Raw genomic sequence first — 9,341 nt, forward strand, 5'->3', positions numbered from 1 at the left:
ACTCTGGCCCTAATAACCCTGGCCCTAATATCCCTGGCCCTAATATCCCTGGCCCTAATATCTCTGGCCCTAATATCCCTGGCCCTAATATCCCTGGCCGTAATATCCGTGGACCTGATATCCCTGGCCGTAATATCCCTGGCCCTAATATCCCTGGCCCTAATATCCCTGGACCTAATATTTCTGGCCCTAATATCCCTGGCCCTAATATCCTTGGCCCTAATATCCCTGGCCCTAATATCGCTGGCCATAATATCCCTGGCCCTAATATCCCTGGCCCTAATATCCCTGGCCTTAATATCCCTGGCCCTAATATCCCTGGCTCTAATATCCCTGGCCCTAATATCCCTGGCCCTAATATCCCTGGCCATAATATGCCTGGCACTAATATCCCTGGCCATTATATCCCTGGCCCTAATATCCCTGACTGTAATATCCCTGGCCCTAATATCCCTGGCCCTAATATCTCTGGCCCTAATATCCCTGGCCCTAATATCCCTGGCCCTAATATCCGTGGTCCTAATATCCCTGGCCCAAATATCCCTGGCCCTAATATCCATGGCCCTAATATCCCTGACCCTAATATCCCTGGCCCTAATATCCCTGGCCCTAATATCCCTCGCCCTAATATCTCTGGCCGCAATATCCGTGGACCTAATATCCCTGGCCCTAATATCCCTGGCCCTAATATCCCTGGCCCTAATATCCCTGGACCTAATATCCCTGGCCCTAATATCCCTGGCCCTAATATCCCTGGCCCTAATATCCCTGGCCCTAATATCACTGGCCATAATATCCCTGGCCCTAATATCCCTGGCCCTAATATCCCTGGCATTAATATCCCTGGCCCTAATATCCCTGGCCCTAATATCCCTGGCCCTAATATCCCTGGCCCTAATATCCCTGGACATAATATGCCTTTCCCTAATATCTCTAGCCATTATATCCCTGGCCCTAATATCCCTGACCGTAATATCCGTGGCCCTAATATCCCTGGCCCTAATATCTCTGGCCCTAATATCCCTGGCCCTAATATCCCTGGCCCTAATATCCGTGGCCCTAATATCCCTGGCCCAAATATCCCTGGCCCTAATATCCCTGGCCCTAATATCCCTGACCCTAATATCCCTGGCCCTAATATCCCTGGCCCTAATATCCCTTGCCCTAATATCCCTGGCGCCTAATATCCCTGGCCATAATATCCCTGGCACTAATATCCCTGTCCCTAATAATGCTGGCCCTAATCTCCCTGGCCCTAATATCCCTGGCCCTAATATCCCTGGCCCTAATATCCCTGGCCCTAATATCCCTGGCCCTAATATCCCTGGCCCTAATATCCCTGGCCCTAATATTCCTGGCCCTGATATCCCTGGTCCTAATATCCCTGGCCCTAATATCCCTGGCCCTAATATCCCTGGACCTAATATCCCTGGCCCTAATATCCCTGGCCCTAATATCCCTGGCCCTAATATCCCTTGCCCTAAAATCCATGGCCCTAATATCCCTGGCCCTAATATCCCTGGCCCTAATATCCCTGGCCCTAATATCCCTGGCCCTAATATCCCTGGCCCTAATATCCCTGGCCCTAATATCCCTGACCCTAATATCCCTGGCCCTAATAACCCTGGCCCTAATATCCCTGGCCCTAATATCCCTGGCCTTAATATCCCTGGCCCTAATATCCCTGGCCCTAATATCCCTGGCCCTAATAACCCTGGCCCTAATATCCCTGGCCATAATATGCCTGGCCCTAATATCCCTGGCCATTATATCCCTGGCCCTAATATCCCTGACCGTAATATCCCTGGCCCTAATATCCCTGGCCCTAATATCTCTGGCCCTAATATCCCTGGCCCTAATATCCCTGGCCCTAATATCCGTGGTCCTAATATCCCTGGCCCAAATATCCCTGGCCCTAATATCCATGGCCCTAATATCCCTGACCCTAATATCCCTGGCCCTAATATCCCTGGCCCTAATATCCCTGGCCCTAATATCCCTGGACCTAATATCCCTGGCCCTAATATCCCTGGCCCTATAATATCCCTGGCCCTAATATCCCTGGCCCTAATATCACTGGCCATAATATCCCTGGCCCTAATATCCCTGGCCCTAATATCCCTGGCATTAATATCCCTGGCCCTAATATCCCTGGCCCTAATATCCCTGGCCCTAATATCCCTGGCCCTAATATCCCTGGACATAATATGCCTTTCCCTAATATCTCTAGCCATTATATCCCTGGCCCTAATATCCCTGACCGTAATATCCGTGGCCCTAATAACCCTGGCCCTAATATCTCTGGCCCTAATATCCCTGGCCCTAATATCCCTGGCCCTAATATCCGTGGCCCTAATATCCCTGGCCCAAATATCCCTGGCCCTAATATCCCTGGCCCTAATCTCCCTGACCCTAATATCCCTGGCCCTAATATCCCTGGCCCTAATATCCCTTGCCCTAATATCCCTAGCGCCTAATATCCCTGGCCATAATATCCCTGGCACTAATATCCCTGTCCCTAATAATGCTGGCCCCAATCTCCCTGGCCCTAGTATCCCTGGCCCTAATATCCCTGGCCCTAATATCCCTGGCCCTAATATCCGTGGTCCTAATATCCCTGGCCCAAATATCCCTGGCCCTAATATCCATGGCCCTAATATCCCTGACCCTAATATCCCTGGCCCTAATATCCCTGGCCCTAATATCCCTCGCCCTAATATCTCTGGCCGCAATATCCGTGGACCTAATATCCCTGGCCCTAATATCCCTGGCCCTAATATCCCTGGCCCTAATATCCCTGGACCTAATATCCCTGGCCCTAATATCCCTGGCCCTAATATCCCTGGCCCTAATATCCCTGGCCCTAATATCACTGGCCATAATATCCCTGGCCCTAATATCCCTGGCCCTAATATCCCTGGCATTAATATACCTGGCCCTAATATCCCTGGCCCTAATATCCCTGGCCCTAATATCCCTGGCCCTAATATCCCTGGACATAATATGCCTTTCCCTAATATCTCTAGCCATTATATCCCTGGCCCTAATATCCCTGACCGTAATATCCGTGGCCCTAATATCCCTGGCCCTAATATCTCTGGCCCTAATATCCCTGGCCCTAATATCCCTGGCCCTAATATCCGTGGCCCTAATATCCCTGGCCCAAATATCCCTGGCCCTAATATCCCTGGCCCTAATATCCCTGACCCTAATATCCCTGGCCCTAATATCCCTGGCCCTAATATCCCTTGCCCTAATATCCCTGGCGCCTAATATCCCTGGCCATAATATCCCTGGCACTAATATCCCTGTCCCTAATAATGCTGGCCCTAATCTCCCTGGCCCTAATATCCCTGGCCCTAATATCCCTGGCCCTAATATCCCTGGCCCTAATATCCCTGGCCCTAATATCCCTGGCCCTAATATCCCTGGCCCTAATATTCCTGGCCCTGATATCCCTGGTCCTAATATCCCTGGCCCTAATATCCCTGGCCCTAATATCCCTGGACCTAATATCCCTGGCCCTAATATCCCTGGCCCTAATATCCCTGGCCCTAATATCCCTTGCCCTAAAATCCATGGCCCTAATATCCCTGGCCCTAATATCCCTGGCCCTAATATCCCTGGCCCTAATATCCCTGGCCCTAATATCCCTGGCCCTAATATCCCTGGCCCTAATATCCCTGACCCTAATATCCCTGGCCCTAATAACCCTGGCCCTAATATCCCTGGCCCTAATATCCCTGGCCTTAATATCCCTGGCCCTAATATCCCTGGCCCTAATATCCCTGGCCCTAATAACCCTGGCCCTAATATCCCTGGCCATATAATGCCTGGCCCTAATATCCCTGGCCATTATATCCCTGGCCCTAATATCCCTGACCGTAATATCCCTGGCGCTAATATCCCTGGCCCTAATATCTCTGGCCCTAATATCCCTGGCCCTAATATCCCTGGCCCTAATATCCGTGGTCCTAATATCCCTGGCCCAAATATCCCTGGCCCTAATATCCATGGCCCTAATATCCCTGACCCTAATATCCCTGGCCCTAATATCCCTGGCCCTAATATCCCTGGCCCTAATATCCCTGGACCTAATATCCCTGGCCCTAATATCCCTGGCCCTAATATCCCTGGCCCTAATATCCCTGGCCCTAATATCACTGGCCATAATATCCCTGGCCCTAATATCCCTGGCCCTAATATCCCTGGCATTAATATCCCTGGCCCTAATATCCCTGGCCCTAATATCCCTGGCCCTAATATCCCTGGCCCTAATATCCCTGGACATAATATGCCTTTCCCTAATATCTCTAGCCATTATATCCCTGGCCCTAATATCCCTGACCGTAATATCCGTGGCCCTAATATCCCTGGCCCTAATATCTCTGGCCCTAATATCCCTGGCCCTAATATCCCTGGCCCTAATATCCGTGGCCCTAATATCCCTGGCCCAAATATCCCTGGCCCTAATATCCCTGGCCCTAATCTCCCTGACCCTAATATCCCTGGCCCTAATATCCCTGGCCCTAATATCCCTTGCCCTAATATCCCTAGCGCCTAATATCCCTGGCCATAATATCTCTGGCACTAATATCCCTGTCCCTAATAATGCTGGCCCCAATCTCCCTGGCCCTAGTATCCCTGGCCCTAATATCCCTGGCCCTAATATCCCTGGCCCTAATATCCCTGGCCCTAATATCCCTGGCCCTAATATCCCTGGCCCTAATATTCCTGGCCCTGATATCCCTGGTCCTAATATCCCTGGCCCTAATATCCCTGGCCCTAATATCCCTGGACCTAATATCCCTGGCCCTAATATCCCTGGCCCTAATATCCCTGGCCCTAATATCCCTTGCCCTAAAATCCCTGGCCCTAATATCCCTGGCCCTAATATCCCTGGCCCTAATATCCCTGGCCCTAATATCCCTGGCCCTAATATCCCTGGCCCTAATATCCCTGGCCCTAATATCCCTGGCCCTAATATCCCTGGCCCTAATAACCCTGGCCCTAATATCCCTGGCCCTAATATCCCTGGCCCTAATATCCCTGGCCATAATATGCCTGGCCCTAATATCCCTGGCCATTATATCCCTGGCCCTAATATCCCTGACCGTAATATCCCTGGCCCTAATATCCCTGGCCCTAATATCTCTGGCCCTAATATCCCTGGCCCTAATATCCCTGGTCCTAATATCCGTGGCCCTAATATCCCTGGCCCAAATATCCCTGGCCCTAATATCCCTGGCCCTAATATCCCTGGCCCTAATATCCCTGGCCCTAATATCCCTGGCCCTAATATCCCTGGCCCTAATATCCCTGGCCCTAATATACCTGGTCCTAATATCCCTGGCCCTAATATGCCTGGCTCTAATATCCCTGGCCCTAATATCCCTGGCCCTAATATCCCTGGCCCTAATATCGCTGGCCCTAATATCCCTGGCCCTAATATCCCTGGCCCTAATATCCCTGGCCCTAATATCCCTGGCCCTAATATCCATGGCCCTAATATCCCTGGCCCTAATATCCCTGGACCTAATATCCCTGGCCCTACTATCCCTGGACCTAATATCGCTGGCCCTAATAACCCTGGCACTAATATCCCTGGCCCTAATATCCCTGGCCCTAATATCCCTTGCCCTAAAATCCCTGGCCCTAATATCCCTGGCCCTAATATCCCTGGCCCTAATATCCCTGGCCATAATATCCCTGGCCCCAATATCCCTGGCCCTAATATCCCTGGCCCTAATATCCCTGGCCTTAATAACCCTGGCCCTAATAACCCTGGCCCTAATATCCCTGGCCCTAATATCCCTGGCCCTAATATCCCTGGCCCTAATATCCCTGGCCCTAATATCCCTGGCCTTAATAACCCTGGCCCTAATAACCCTGGCCCTAATATCCCTGGCCCTAATATCCCTGGCCCTAATATCTCTGGCCCTAATATCCCTGGCCCTAATATCCCTGGCCGTAATGTCCGTGGACCTGATATCCCTGGCCGTAATATCCCTGGCCCTAATATCCCTGGCCCTAATATCCCTGGACCTAATATTTCTGGCCCTAATATCCCTGGCCCTAATATCCTTGGCCCTAATATCCCTGGCCCTAATATCGCTGGCCATAATATCCCTGGCCCTAATATCCCTGGCCCTAATATCCCTGGCCTTAATATCCCTGGCCCTAATATCCCTGGCTCTAATATCCCTGGCCCTAATATCCCTGGCCCTAATATCCCTGGCCATAATATGCCTGGCCCTAATATCCCTGGCCATTATATCCCTGGCCCTAATATCCCTGACTGTAATATCCCTGGCCCTAATATCCCTGGCCCTAATATCTCTGGCCCTAATATCCCTGGCCCTAATATCCCTGGCCCTAATATCCGTGGTCCTAATATCCCTGGCCCAAATATCCCTGGCCCTAATATCCATGGCCCTAATATCCCTGACCCTAATATCCCTGGCCCTAATATCCCTGGCCCTAATATCCCTCGCCCTAATATCTCTGGCCGCAATATCCGTGGACCTAATATCCCTGGCCCTAATATCCCTGGCCCTAATATCCCTGGCCCTAATATCCCTGGACCTAATATCCCTGGCCCTAATATCCCTGGCCCTAATATCCCTGGCCCTAATATCCCTGGCCCTAATATCACTGGCCATAATATCCCTGGCCCTAATATCCCTGGCCCTAATATCCCTGGCATTAATATCCCTGGCCCTAATATCCCTGGCCCTAATATCCCTGGCCCTAATATCCCTGGCCCTAATATCCCTGGACATAATATGCCTTTCCCTAATATCTCTAGCCATTATATCCCTGGCCCTAATATCCCTGACCGTAATATCCGTGGCCCTAATATCCCTGGCCCTAATATCTCTGGCCCTAATATCCCTGGCCCTAATATCCCTGGCCCTAATATCCGTGGCCCTAATATCCCTGGCCCAAATATCCCTGGCCCTAATATCCCTGGCCCTAATATCCCTGACCCTAATATCCCTGGCCCTAATATCCCTGGCCCTAATATCCCTTGCCCTAATATCCCTGGCGCCTAATATCCCTGGCCATAATATCCCTGGCACTAATATCCCTGTCCCTAATAATGCTGGCCCTAATCTCCCTGGCCCTAATATCCCTGGCCCTAATATCCCTGGCCCTAATATCCCTGGCCCTAATATCCCTGGCCCTAATATCCCTGGCCCTAATATCCCTGGCCCTAATATTCCTGGCCCTGATATCCCTGGTCCTAATATCCCTGGCCCTAATATCCCTGGCCCTAATATCCCTGGACCTAATATCCCTGGCCCTAATATCCCTGGCCCTAATATCCCTGGCCCTAATATCCCTTGCCCTAAAATCCATGGCCCTAATATCCCTGGCCCTAATATCCCTGGCCCTAATATCCCTGGCCCTAATATCCCTGGCCCTAATATCCCTGGCCCTAATATCCCTGGCCCTAATATCCCTGACCCTAATATCCCTGGCCCTAATAACCCTGGCCCTAATATCCCTGGCCCTAATATCCCTGGCCCTAATATCCCTGGTCCTAATATCCCTGGCCCTAATATCCGTGGACCTAACATCCCTGGCCCTAATATCCCTGGCCCTAATATCCCTGTCCCTAATATCCCTTGCCCTAAAATCCCTGGCCCTAATATCACTGGGCCTAATATCCCTGGCCCTAATATCCCTGCCCCTAATATCCCTGGCCCTAATATCCCTGGCCCTAATATCCCTGGCCCTAATATCCCTGGCCCTAATATCCCTGGCCCTAATATCCCTGGCCCTAATATCCCTGGCCCTAATATCCCTGGCCCTAATATCCCTGGCCCTAATATCCCTGGCCCTAATATCCCTGGCCCTAATATCCCTGGCCCTAATATCCCTGGCCCTAAAATCCCTGGCCCTAATATCCCTGGCCCTAATATCCCTGGCCCTCATATCCCTGGCCCTCATATCCCTAGCCATAATATCCCTGGCCATAATATCCCTGGCCCTAATATCCCTGGCCCTAAAATCCCTGGCCCTAATATCCCTGGCGCTAATATCCCTGGCCCTAATATCCCTGGCCCTGATATCCCTGGCCCTGATATCCCTGGCCCTAATATCCCTGGCCCTAATATCCCTGGCCCTAATATCCCTGGCCCTAAAATCCCTGGCCCTAATATCCCTGGCCCTAATATTCCTGGCCCTAATATCCCTGGCCCTAATATCCTTGGCCCTAATATCCCTGGCCCCAATATCCCTGGCCCTAATATCCCTGGCCCTAATATCCCTGGCCATAATATCCCTGGCCCTAATATCCCTGGCCCTTATATCCCTGGTCCTAATATCCCTGGCCCTAATATACCTGGCCCTAATATCCCAGGCTTAATATCCCTTCCATAATATCCCTGGCCATAATATCCCTGGCCCTAATATCCCTGGCCCTAATAACCCTGGCCCTAATATCCCTGGCCCTAATATCCCTGGCCCTAATATCTCTGGCCCTAATATCCCTGGCCCTAATATCCCTGGCCGTAATATCCGTGGACCTGATATCCCTGGCCATAATATCCCTGGCCCTAATATCCCTGGCCCTAATATCCCTGGCCATAATATCTCTGGCCCTAATATCCTTGGCCTTAATATCCCTGGCCCTAATATACCTGGCCCTAATATCCCTGGCCCTAATATCCCTGGCCCTAATATCCCTGGCCATAATATGCCTGGCCCTAATATCCCTGGCCATTATATCCCTGGCCCTAATATCCCTGACCATAATATCCCTGGCCCTAATATCCCTGGCCCTAATATCTCTGGCCCTAATATCCCTGGCCCTAATATCCCTGGTCCTAATATCCGTGGCCCTAATATCCCTGGCCCAAATATCCCTGGCCCTAATATCCCTGGCCCTAATATCCCTGGCCCTAATATCCCTGGCCCTAATATCCCTGGCCCTAATATCCCTGGCCCTAATATCCCTGGCCCTAATATACCTGGTCCTAATATCCCTGGCCCTAATATGCCTGGCTCTAATATCCCTGGCCCTAATATCCCTGGCCCTAATATCCCTGGCCCTAATATCGCTGGCCCTAATATCCCTGGCCCTAATATCCCTGGCCCTAATATCCCTGGCCTTAATATCCCTGGCCCTAATATCCCTGGCCCTAATATCCCTGGCCCTAATAACCCTGGCCCTAATATCCCTGGCCATAATATGCCTGGCCCTAATATCCCTGGCCATTATATCCCTGGCCCTAATATCCCTGACCGTAATATCCCTGGCCCTAATATCCCTGGCCCTAATATCTCTGGCCCTAATATCCCTGGCCCTAATATCCCTGGCCCTAATATCCGTG

This window comes from Petromyzon marinus, unplaced genomic scaffold (assembly GCF_048934315.1).
Source record: "Petromyzon marinus isolate PM22_M1 ecotype Great Lakes invasive population unplaced genomic scaffold, UKy_Petmar_22M1.pri1.0 PM_G_Scaffold_87, whole genome shotgun sequence".
NCBI classification, from domain to species: Eukaryota; Metazoa; Chordata; class Hyperoartia; order Petromyzontiformes; family Petromyzontidae; genus Petromyzon; species Petromyzon marinus.